The 12,993-nt window shown below is 39.6% G+C and overlaps 1 long non-coding RNA gene and 1 other non-coding gene across 2 annotated transcripts; one reads left to right on the forward strand and one right to left on the reverse strand.

Moving 5' to 3' along the window:
• Positions 1-8,696: 8,696 nt before the first annotated feature.
• On the reverse strand, positions 8,697-10,191 carry LOC105357066. The gene is made up of 4 exons (XR_911087.3): positions 9,919-10,191; positions 9,695-9,807; positions 9,491-9,610; positions 8,697-9,402 (listed from the first exon to the last, which is right to left on the reverse strand). It is a non-coding gene; the product is annotated as an uncharacterized LOC105357066 (long non-coding RNA).
• trnar-ucu lies at positions 9,160-9,232 on the forward strand. The gene has a single exon. It is a non-coding gene; the product is annotated as a tRNA-Arg (tRNA).
• Positions 10,192-12,993: the final 2,802 nt, after the last annotated feature.

Here is a 12,993-nt window from a genome sequence, read left to right on the forward strand (position 1 = left end):
CCACTTATAGATGGTCCCAAAATGTTTGTCATGTATCCTCAGCAGGTTATGTGAGTTATCACGGTAAGTTTGAGGCTAAGGAAGAGGCTAACCTCAACTTTCGGTTCCAAAAATGGATGTATGTTTCAGGGTATGCTTAGTTCCTATAGCAACTCGTGCTCTGAACATAACCTGGTCTGGAGCAGGTTTAAGTGAAGGTTAGTTTGTTTTCAGAGAGGTGAAGCAGCATGGCGTGTCCATTTGAAGATGATTTAGGGGATGAAAAAGTTCAGATAATACTTTTTCCACCGTGAGAGGGTGATAAGACCACGTTTCGATGTTGTAAAGATAGACCTTTTACATTGATCAACTTAATTATTTGCTTCAGTTAAGATATAACATTTTTTTTAGTTCAGTCAACTTAAAAATAACACATAGTTATAGACAGTTATTATACTTTCATTCAAATTAAAGTAAGTATGTAGGTGTAACTTTGGTTTAGTAAAAATAAACACTCAAGACAATACGTGTTCAATTCACATCATGGTCATTAATTGATCTGTGTAGATCCTTTGCTGCAGTCTGACTGTAAAATGCAAGGTGTGTCTGATTGCTTTCATCCTAGAACAGGGATTGGCAACTCTTGGTCTCAAGTGCCACAATTCCTGCCTGATTTTCTGATTTCAAAGCCACCCCGGCTGGAGTGACCAGCCCGGGCGCAAAGGGTCTGTTGCAATGTCAGCTACCCACCCGACCTGTCTTGAAACACTGACCAAGGGGTGTAATAGTTTGTGTTAAGCTTTGCATGTGTGCAGAGTTTAAAATAATCACAACAATGCATCATATATATGCGTCATATTTTCTCATAACTCTGACTCTGAGATGAATTTCATACCACAAATTCAAAAACATTACAAAAACTGGATTTTATCATCTTAAAAATATTACCAGAGTCTGCCCATTTCTCTCTCTTGCCAGCACAGAGGCGCCAATGCATGCTTTTATTTCCAGCACATTAGATTATAGTAATGCCCTGCTCTCTGGCCTTTCCAGAACAAGGATATCGAAACTTCAACTGCTGCAAAATTCAGCAGCACGCATGCTGATGAGGACCAGTGGGCGGAAATACATTACACCGATTTTAAAATCGCTGCATTGGCTCCCTGTGCGCTTAGGATATACATTAAAGTTCTTTTATTGGTTTCTATATGTTTTTATGGTCTCGGGCCTTCATATTTATCTGATATGATTTAAAGTATGAGCCCTCGTGGAACCCTGAAGTCCTCTGATAAAGGACCTTTGGTTATCCTCAAAGTTAGAACTAAAACATCCGGCAAGGCCTTGTTCAGTTTTTATGGTCCTCGCCTTTGGAACAGTTAAAACCATGAAGCAGCATAAAGCAGCAAGTTTTTGGATGGTTATACTGATTACAGTGAGGTTCAGATGTAATACAAGTTTTAATGGCTGGGCCTGTCCACACACACACTCAAATGTTATAAACACACCTTCTGGCTCAAAAAATGTTCACATGTCAACATGTACACAATACTAATAATTTTCACACATGCATAGTTATGCTTAAGACCTTAAGACTTACCTTTTTAATCTAGGTTTTAATTGAAATTTAGGAACTTATTTGATTTTTAATTATTTATGTTCTCTTTTTACCAGTTTGATATATGTGTATGTATACAGTATACATTTATTCATTTTTTACTTATTTATTTGTTTTTTGAATGTATTATTCACTTACCATTGTATATGTCTATTAAGGTTTATTTATGTACTTATTTGTTTTATGTTGTTGTTTTTAATCTATTTTAATTTTATTCCTTTTACATTTTATTTGCATCTCCAGTGTTTTCCTCAGAGGGATCCTCCACGTCAGTGACTGACCCTTCTCAGTGAACGGGGTCGCTGCAGTGGGATCTCCCGGGTCTGCCTCTTTTAGTCAGATCTGGGGGGTCCTGTGGTAGTGTACTCCGTGAACTTAAGTGGGGAGTCACTGATGTGGACATGTCCCCAAATTATTGTTTCCCCACTTCAGTACAAAGCCAGATTTCAACATTGTATCATTTTATCACTCTTTTTTATCATGGTGTATGTATGTGCGTGCGTGTGTGTGTGTGTGGGGGGGGGGGGGGGTTAACGGCCTTGTGCAGGTTTTAAACAAAACTTTTGTTTGTCTTGTCCTTTTGTTTTTAAATTTTAGTATATTTTTATGCAAAGCACTTTGAGTGACCTGAGTTGAAAAAGTGCTATATAAATAAAGCTCGATTTGTTTTGATAATGACATATTCAGCGTTCAAAATGCGGTTATCCGGTTGTCCGAGACAACCAGATTTCACGGAGGACAACCAAAGTGAACCTGATGGTTGTCCGTGTGACAACGAGGTGTTTTATTCAAAGTTATAGTATTTTTCAAGTTTCAAATGTTAGTTTTTGGCAACCTCTGAATTGAGACGTATGCATCAAATTCTTTCCACTGACAAAAGAAGTGCGTGCATGCTAGCGAATCCTTACTGTTTCTACATGTTCACTTTTCAATAAAGATTTTTCAAATGAACAGTACCTGGCGCGACCACTAGAGGTCTCTAAAAACACACAAAAAGATTTAAAACACATTTAGATCAGGGGTCTCAACTCAATTTACCTGAGGGCCACTAAAGGCAGGGTCTAGCTGAGGGAGGGCCGCAACTTCAACGCACACACGCAACTTGTGAGTGTCTGAGAGCCAATAAATGTGTATGGAACATATACTATACTATACTATTAACTATACTCTATTAGTAACTGTTTTCTGTAGAAAATTTACTTATAAAATTCTCATTCAATAAAATAAAATACGTAAACAAAATAAATCAATAAGTAAATAAATCAGTGATACATTTGTGTTTACTCAGTCTTCTATATCTGCTGTTTTCTAATTTAAATGCCCCTATTAATACAGTTCAGTTCACACTGTTGAATTATAACTATTAAACCCAAAAGAAGACTCGAATTCTACAGTTCTGTAAATCAATCAATGGTTCTACTGAACACGGTTCTCCTGTCTTCTTTTCACTGATGGACACTTTGCATCTTCCTCTCAAACAGCTGAGACCCTCAGTGTGGATGAAGATGATTGTCAGTAAATCTGGACTGGACTTGGACTTATTGACATTTAAGGTGGAGAAGTCAGAGGATGTGCTCCCAATTTTGAGTCCGTGTTAAATTAATTTTTCTAAAGTTTACTTTTTAAAACACAAATCAGTAAAGGAGAAACAAAATTAAGAAACCATTTTTGAGTTTCTTTCTTATGACTTTTTGCACATTTAAACCCTGGTCACAAGTTCTTGTGGAGCAGCCGGTCAGCCACTCTTATGTTTTTATACTGAATTCAAACTGTGGTTCATAAAAGAACGGGCGCTGTTCACTGCAGATCAGAACAATTGTTGCTGGTACCTAACCTGTTGTTGGGGGTGTGCAACGCCCCGCCCTGCCTCCTAGAAATTGTGTTCTTTAAAGCCTGACATCGCGGTCGCGTGTAGGCGGAGCTACCAGCTAAAGTTATGGTCTGACGAGAAATAGTCAGGGCGCTCTAGCGCAGCACACGGATGAAAGAGCTGTCAATCTATCTGGCAACACTGACGGGATCAGGAAGGAGCAGGTTTCCTGGCAGGGACATGATGTCAATTGATGAAGCAGAAAAGAACCTCAAACGAGGTTCATCGTGAGACACGCATGGTGTTCAGATCTGCGAATCAGCAAAACTGGAAAAGGCTGAAGCTAAAAAAAAAAGTATTTTTCTGTCAGGAAAAAATTAATTCATAGATTTTCAGCTCTGTTGAACCATTAATGTTTTTTTTCCTCCATAATTCAAATGACTTTGACCTGCATCTTTACCAGCTGGTTCAGCGCGCTTCAGGCCATCTGTCTGTGCGCTGACACACGCACACTTTTAACCGAAGAGAATTTGTGAAAACATATTTAATAATTAAGTTGCACATCACACAAAAGAGGAATGCAAGAAAAGATGAGGCTGGAGGAGGGACATGAATCTCTTTAATTACATCAATACAAATACATGTTTTTTTCCTGCAGGACTGGAGACAATACAAAATCAATGCATCTAAATTACTGTGCGGGACCAAAGTCTCTGAGTTTTGCGGGTGCGGGCGGGAGTGGACATACATATTTTGCGATTGCGGGCAAGAGTGTAAAGCAAACGTTGCGGGAGCAGGCGGGATTAGTCAGAAATTCAGCGGGCGTGGGCGGGATGAAGAAAATAGTCCCGCGCAGGGCTCTAGTACAGACATTATATTGTGAAGACCTTGACCCTGTTATGCTCTTTCTTCAGTGCTGGCCAAATTTCTCAAGGTCACTACACAACAGACATGTTTATGTTTTTTTTTTAAATTGTTTTCTAAAGGTCAGAATCCCACTGACGTCCTAACTTGTAATGCCTTTTTCTCATTCACTGTAGTTTCTTTGATCGCTGTTATGTGACTAGGTCTTTTCGTCTATAGTTCATCTCAGTGGTTTTTGTATGGAATTACAAATCTGCCATAAACTGAAAGGGCGTAAAGACAACTAAGCATATGGAATTACGTTTCTGCCAATAAGTGAAAGGGCGTAAAGACAACTAAGCGGGCGTATTTAGGAACTGAGTGAGTGAACCTTCAAACCGCGCAGGCGCAATTCTAACCCTGAAGTGATCTTGCGCGGTCAATTCCTTTTTGCACGCTCATGTGGATTTACGCTCAGTGTTAAGGGGGCGTTTTTGTCACTTTTGGGGCAGGAACCTTTCTGGTTGATCTGATTGGCTGAAATTTGCATGGCCTATCGGCGAGACAGAGGGGCGGGACCATCATTTTTCAGTGCGGGGGGGTTAACAGGCGGCTCTTGAGCTGCGTGCAGCTCTCTGCCTTTTATCATATTTTCTATATTCAGTACTTTCACAACCTTATGGTTCTTAAGGTCTTACATTTTCTCCAAAATGTACAGAGCGGCCCTAATGTGTTGTTGTGTGACATCGGTAAAGAGGATCTAAGAACAGCATGATTACGGTATGGAGAGAGGTGAGGACGTGAAAGAAGACCCCCCCCCCCCCCCCCATAGTACAAAGGAGCAGATATGTGAATAATGCAGAACAACTTCGTTTGGAAACCCTGGAAATGCAAAGAGACACGATTATGAGGCATAGTTTAAACTGCAGCTATCAGCTACGCGGAGGAACACGGGAATAGAGCAGCTGCAGTTCGGTTAAATTAGATCTTCACAGATTCGGACTTCCTGCTTCAATAACTCTTCTGATAAACGTTCAAATGTGTCAGCAAGTATCTCACTCATTTTGTATTAACACAGAGAGTGAACTACAAAAGCATTTTTAAAGAAAAAAGATAGTTTTTATTGCCTTTTAATCAGAATTGTTCGCTTTAAGCTGTGAATGCAAACATGCAGCAGCCGGCTGCTAAGGGACCGTCAATAAAGTGCAACCTCTGTGAAACACCATTCTGTAAATATCAGTGAACTTTTAAAAAGGGAATAAATGTCTATATTTATATGAACTGGTAATGAAGACTCGTCAGCATAGTCATGCTACATTATTATTTATTATACTAAATTTTGTTAGAAAGTCAACCTCCATTTTATTGCATATAGTTTTTTTAAATTTAATAGAGATATGAATCATAACATAAATGCACTATAGCTCTGAAGATACTAAAGCTTCTGTCACCAAACTTCCTGTATTGACTAATCATGACCTTATTGTCCTACTGCAATAAAAAGATTATGTCATAATTCACGTTGTTTATTGTTAGGAATTTTTCATTTTTAAATATTGATCAGATTTGGTCAAAAATGCTCAATAGCTTTGAAGATGCTGTAGTTACTGACACAAAACTTCCTGTACTGACTAATCATGACCTTATTTCATTTTATTATATTATATTGTATTTTCCTACTAAAATAAAGATTATGCAAAAAAAAAAAAAAAATTCTGGCATCTTCAGAGCTATTGAGGATTTTTGACCAAATCTGATCCATTTGTAAATATGAAAAATTCCTATAAATAAACAAAGTGAACTATTGACATTCTTTATTTTAGTATGACAATAAGGTCATGTCAAGTTACTGATAACTTTAGTCATGATTCATATCTATTAAAATTTGAAAAAGTATATGCAACAAGATAAAATAAAGATGGACTTTCCTACAAAATATGTATTGTAACAATAATATGCTTTATGATCATTTTATGATTTTTTGTAAGATTATTGATTTTTACACAGTGGTGTTTCACAGTTCACAGAGGTTGCACTTTGTTGACGGTCCCTTGGCAGCCGGCTGCTGCATGTTTGCATTCACAGCTTAAAGCGAACAATTCTGATTAAAAGGCAAAAAAACGATATTTTTTCTTCAGAAATGCATTTGTAGTTCACTCTCTGTGTTAATACAAAAGTATTGAGATACTTGCTGACACATTTGAACGTTGATCAGAGGAGTTATTGAAGCAGGAAGTCTGAATCTGTGGAGATCTTTCTAACTTATCGAACCTCAGCTGCCAGAGATTTTAAAATAATGAATCTATGGTTCGCAAGTGAGAACGCTGGAAAACCAACTCTGAAAAGACAAGAAGACGCAGCAGCAGCTGAGTTTCCGCGGAAAAGGAAAGACCTGTGTTGGAAGATCGACTCGAGGCAGAGCGCTGCTACTTCCAGCAGATGACCGTGAAAAGAGCCATCCTCCTCCCCCCCTTACCGGGACGCAGCGCCGGCAAGTTACTTTGGGACTGCAGGACTTAAACTTGGCCTGAGGCGTCTGCTTTCACTGTTCTTTGGATCCGCATAGCAAAGAGACGGACTCTGATGATGAGGAATAGGGAAGCCGGTGTGTCTGATAGAAATGTAGTCCAGCTGTTTCAGATACAGAAGATGAGGACTTTGATGGATTTTAAATGCTGATTGATGACTGAAAAAATAAATCACAACCAACTCAGTTTTGCGCTCGCTGCCTTTTTTAAACACACACCAGCATGCACGTTTCACCGGTATGTGTGTTTACGTTACAGAAAAAAACACTAAACTGAAACGGCGCCGTTTAATCCAGTGCTGTTGTAAGGAGAGGAGGGGGTTATGAGAAATAATATGGCTGTAATTGTGTGTCTGTCTGGCAGGTCAGTGTGTGTTGTGGCTCTTTGACTATCAGAGTTAGAGATGTCGGCTCTTTGTGTCAAACTTGTTTGTCCCCCCCCCCCCCCCTGTTAGAGGCAATCATAAAAAAAAAACGCGGATGTAACGTGGATTAAAACATTAACCAACAACGCAAAACTAAGGTAAGAAAGTGCAGCGGGTTTATTTGTGGTGTAAGTTTTTCTGATGTGAAATTCACTGTATTTGTTACCGTTTTAATGCTTTTAATCCAGGTTACAGCCGCCGTTCCTTTTCTATTAAAGCCCCAAAATTAAAGTCCCGCCCCGCTGCTTGGCATGCAAATTTCAGCCAATCAGATCAACCAGAAAGGTTCCTGCCCCTAAGTGACAAACACACCCCTGAATGCCGCCCCCAAGTGACAAAAACGCCCCCCTAACACTGAGCGTAAATCCAGGTGAGGGCGCAAAGGAGAACTGACCGAGCAGGATCGCTGCTCAGTTAGGATTTCAGCGTTCAGTTGTAAAATACGGGGTCGCTTGGCTAGAATTGCGCCATCACAGTTTTAAGGTTCACTCACTCAGTTTCTAAATACGCCCGCTCAGTTGTCTTTACGCCCTTTCAATTTTTGGCATTTATGTAATTCGATAGGAAAAAGTCACAAAGAGCCAAGAAAGTGGGTTCAAATAGAGAAGTGGTGTTCATGTTTGCTCCATATCAGAACAGCAAGAAAATTTACCCCATCTGGAGCTTTTTGACAGTTCAAGGGCATTGACTGGATAGCCATTGACTGCTATTGTTTGCTACCAACTATGAGCTAATATTGGATCAAAACATACCCCTGATGTGTGCGATTGTGTGAACAATACCACACTAACAGCATTCCCATTGTCCAGATTCACTTTTATGCATTTGAACATTAGCCTAAAGGTATGTAGAGACTCCTACTACATTCAAACGGGCTCTGGAACACACATTCATCCCATGCCTGGTGTGTATGTAGTAGCATGGTGAGAGTTTTTGATCTCAGCTGTATTTGTCGACAGGGTCCAGCAGATAACAACATACCCTTCCCTTTAGCGCGTGCGGCTAGATTTGATTTGATTTGATTTATTGATTTATTTCAAGCATTGTAGTCAAAGCAATAAAGAAATTCACATATTTATCAAAATCATTACAGAAATGTTGAAATGCATAGATTAAAAAGACAGAAAATAAAACAAAACAAACATGTCACATAAATCACATATGCTTAATTAAATACAGTGATCATTAACTAAAGTTAGGTTGAGCTTGATTTATTGCTTGAAAATGAGTGGGAAAGAGCAAGCTTATACAATCCCACCCCTACTGAGTTCATTCATTTGATAGTTTTACAGTTTTTGTAATCCAGTTCTGATCAGATAAATTCTCTTCAAGTATCAAAATCCAGTGCCTAGTAATGACTGATGATCTTCAGAAAACATTCATTCATGATTTCAGTAAACAGTAACGGTACCGATATGTAATAATCATTGATTATCATTAGAACACACGATCACATTAAACCAGTAATTATTGCTGCACATTGCAGATCAAGATCAAGATCAAGTTGTGAAGAGTTAGTTCAAATGGTAGAGTTAGCCCTCCTATGGGCTAGTTATGGATAAAACTGCATGCTGGACATCCCTCTTTCAAGTTCTGTAAGACCTAGGAGTGGAACACGACCACTTCCAATGAAACGGCTGTACCAACGCACGTGTATGCACATTTTGGGCTACATCGTTCAAAACTGTTGCAACACGCATTGTGAGGCATGTTTGTTTATAGTCGTTTTTGGGCTCCACGCACATGACGCACGGCCATTGAATGAGTGTCAAATCTTACAAAGTTGAACATTGTCAGTCAAGGACTGGGATTTGATAGTGACTTATTGGTCGCGGCTTTTTCAAAACACAAAGTACCAATGGTTTTAAAAGTGACCATGAAGCAGAATTTAGTCATTGTTCTCAGTGGCCTGTCGGAGTTAAATGACACCAACTCTTTCATGTGTAAAGGGAGTTGTCAAGCCTCAGTGGCCTAATGGATAAGGCACTGGCCTTCTAAGCCAGGGATTGGGGGTTCGAGTCCCCTCTGAGGTGCTTCAAATGTTGCAGTTCTTTCTTATAAAGAAAGTCATTGATTCAATGCCCATGATGGTAGTCAGACTTCTGACTGATTGTGGGGTGCACAGGTGCCTTTATGCAAGGGGTTAGAAGTTTAGGTTGGCATGGGTAACCTCTATCCCCTAACAGAAAGCCATCAATCTGTCCTGTATAAAAAAAGACAAAAACAAAAATCATATTGCATATGTGCTACATTTAAGTGCATGTGTAAATGTAGTGCATACATTTACTTACCAGTCTGTTGCTTAGGGTAGACTCACTTAGGGTAGACTCACGAAATATTCGTGAGTCATGAACAGAGCCGGACCACTTGGCTTCAACATTGGTGATGACATGTGCAGCATCACATATAATCTTTACAGTGGAAAGAATAAGACATTTCAAATATAGCATTGCTAGGTTGATTCACCATCATAAACTGCATGTAACTCTATTTACCTGCACATTAATACTGTGGATTGACTTTTTGTTTACATAGTCTGCCTCATTTTCAGTTGGTGCGATGACAGGTATATGTGTGCCATCAATGCATCCAACCACATTTGGAAAACCTGAAGGTAAGTTTAATTATTAGGTCACTTTCAGAAGATGCAGTAAGACATTGTTAACTAAACATAATTGTTCAGCATAGACACATTTGAACTGATTTGAACACTACAAACCAGCAATCCTGTGAAACTCCTCTTTGATGGCTCTCAGGGGTTTGTGCCCAGGAAACACTGTAAAAATGCGCAGAAAGTGCTTGAGAGCGAGGCACACTTTCCGAACAGCTCTGCATACAGTGGCTTTACTAATATGCTCCGCATCCCCGATATTGTACAGAAAGCTTCCATTGGCAAAGAAACGTAAAGCTGCACAGAGTATCTGCTCGGATAAGAGCACGTCCACGATGCCTGATGTTAGTAATGTAAGGCTGGATGAGATTGTGTATATATGTAATTGACTGCAACGAAAAACGGTAACGCTCAAACAAAACGTATGGCGAAATGACAAAAAATCGAGTCTAGGTCTCAAAATCCTCGTATGATGTAAATGTAATTCTCTACGAATTAATGCAGCCTCCTCGTCTATTGGGTCCTCCAAAAAAGGACAAGCATTCTTGTCACTTAGCTTGTCTCTGTGTGACGTAAATGTGGCCAATGAAGGTTAAAGCGAAAAATACCGCTTCGTCTTTAAAAAGGGGAGGGGACCGGCAGAAACCTTGAGTTTAGAGAATAAAACCTGCTCCCGACCAGGTTAGGTTCACAGCGTAAGTAACCATGTACACTGACTCTGAGTATAAGTTACCTCTCTTTCAGAAACGGGTTTGACTTACTCTGCTTTCTCTGGTTTAACAAGCCTCCCATTCTGAAACGGAAAACCCAGGGTTTCCCTAATTTCAGGGTTAACGCACTCAGAGTTTACACTTAACCTCCTTTCTGAAACAGGCCCCTGGTGTTGGGGTTGCCAAGTGTTCATTCTAGAAATGATCTTGTCTTTCAGGTCAGTTGCTGCCTTCCTCAGCGTATCTGTGGTTGTTGGGGCTGTGTACCCAATCTCAGGGTGGGAGTGTGGTATATATATATATATATATATATATATAAATATAAATATATAGACATTTCGTATCACAATGAAACTGGAAATAAGATTAGGAACTTACATGTTTATTACTCTGACCCATTAATTTTTGCCTAGCAGAAACTTTTCTTTTATTTGCTGATGCAGCCGTATTACTTCTCTTTAGTTATGATGGGCGTGTACTCTTTATACACTGTCATAAAAACCTCTGACTCCGTCTCACCAAAATATAAAGCTCTTTTTTCTCCACCGGTTTCCATGGTGACTCCGGAACTTAGCAATCCATTGAAAATGCCTTGTTGTACTCGCCGTGCACACGCATTAACTCAGGGTTACTGAAAGGAGGTCAATTAAGCAAACTCATAACCAGTGTTCTGGAATCTACATACCCAGAGAAAGCAAGTTCTGGCTTACTTAACTGAGGTCAGGGTTAATGTCAGGTTAAGTTAACCTTGCTTTCTGGAATACCTCAGTAGAATTGCCAATAGCGTCCAGCAGATAACAACATATCCTTCCTTTTAGAGCAAGCAGCTAGATTTCCTACTGTCTTGATTGTTTCTTTTTATTTATTCATTTATGAGGATGCCTTGGTGGTGTTGTGAAAAGTCTGTCCAATTAGTAGAGTTAGCCCTCCTATGGTGTAGTTGTGGATAAAACATGACAGTTATCAAGCCTCATTGGGCTAATGAAGTAGTATAGTGAAGGCTGTAACAGTGCACAATAGACTAGGTCAATAATAGGCAAGCATCTGACTTTGTCTCAATCAATGAAGCATCGAGAACATTTTACAATGAGAGCAAACGAAATATCACAGCTTGCACTCTGCAGTCTAATTGCAAGAAAACTCGCATCCAACCTTAACCCTTGTGCTATAGGCACTTTCACAGACAGTGTGTTGAACCTTTTTTCTTCATTGATTTGTGATCTTCACTGGTGTCCATGGATTACATGAAATCTTTCCACCTTTCTCCACCTTTGTCATGGTAGGAATAACTAGTCAATGTAAGGGTGGGGTCATCTGAGATAGCACAAGGGTTAAAAAAGTTTAACATTAAGGGACTCAGATTTGGTAGTTATGTGTGGGTAGTGTCCTTTTCAAAACACAGAAGTATGAACTGTTAGATAAGTAATCATGAAGTAGAAATTAATAAATACAGTCTGAGGCCAGCTGGAATTATATGACACCAAGTCTTTCATACAATTGAAGCAGAGCTGTGAAAGAAAAAGTCTGGAGCAAGATTTACGAGAAAGGAAGTCTGGGACAGCTTTGAGACTTATGGACTTAATGTTTGCTGCTATTTATATGCTGATAGTGGATAGAAGTTTATCCCTGATGTATGCTTTTATGTGAAAAATACCACACTTCCAGGTTACGTTTTTTTTGCATTAGAATACAGTATTAGCAAAAAAGTATGGGAAGACTAAAAGAAAGAATTTTTGACTTGAACTTGGCACTGCCAACAGTGTCCAGCAGGTGGCGCAAGTTTCTACTTTAAACTCTGTTGTCATCGAATTGAATGTAAATTGTCCAGTTTCAATGTTGTCAATGTGCAGACACGTTCAGAGGTCTTTGATGAAACTGCTAGTTGGACAGCCTCCTTTCAAGTTCTTTATAAGCCTGCAGTGGTGATGAGGTAGCTTACTAAGCCATGGGTTATTGGTTCTAGTCCTATTCGTGGTGTTTCTGTAGAGTGGGCTATGAAGACTGTCTCTGAAGAAAGTTGCTTGGCATTTTTAGGCATTTTTCTGATGATGGACGAAGATATATAAAGTTGAGTTTAACCTGCATTTCTGAGGAATTTCTTTATTCAAATTGTAGTAAACATGGAGCAGACGAAAAAAAATGCCATTGGGAAAAGCTCTGTTTTGACATAGAAAATACGCTGGGCGGGGCCACAAGTTCTCTTCTCCGCTCCAATCTGACACATCCCCTTGCAGACGAATAGATCCAGGAACGTCTCCGTTTTCTTGGTCTGAGCTGGAATCTTGATCTAAACTGTACGGCCGGACAGCTCCAATATTACTCGCCATCTTTCTTGCACTGCTTATGTTAGCTTGTGATCTTCAGGGGCTGTGAGCTAGCAACTAATCAAATGATCATGGGAAATAGGCTGAGGCTTACTTCCGCACCAACAGTTCCACCCACAACTCCTGTCGCTCTGTCAAACTATGGCCTT

Source organism: Oryzias latipes, chromosome 23, assembly GCF_002234675.1.
Source record: "Oryzias latipes chromosome 23, ASM223467v1".
NCBI classification, from domain to species: Eukaryota; Metazoa; Chordata; class Actinopteri; order Beloniformes; family Adrianichthyidae; genus Oryzias; species Oryzias latipes.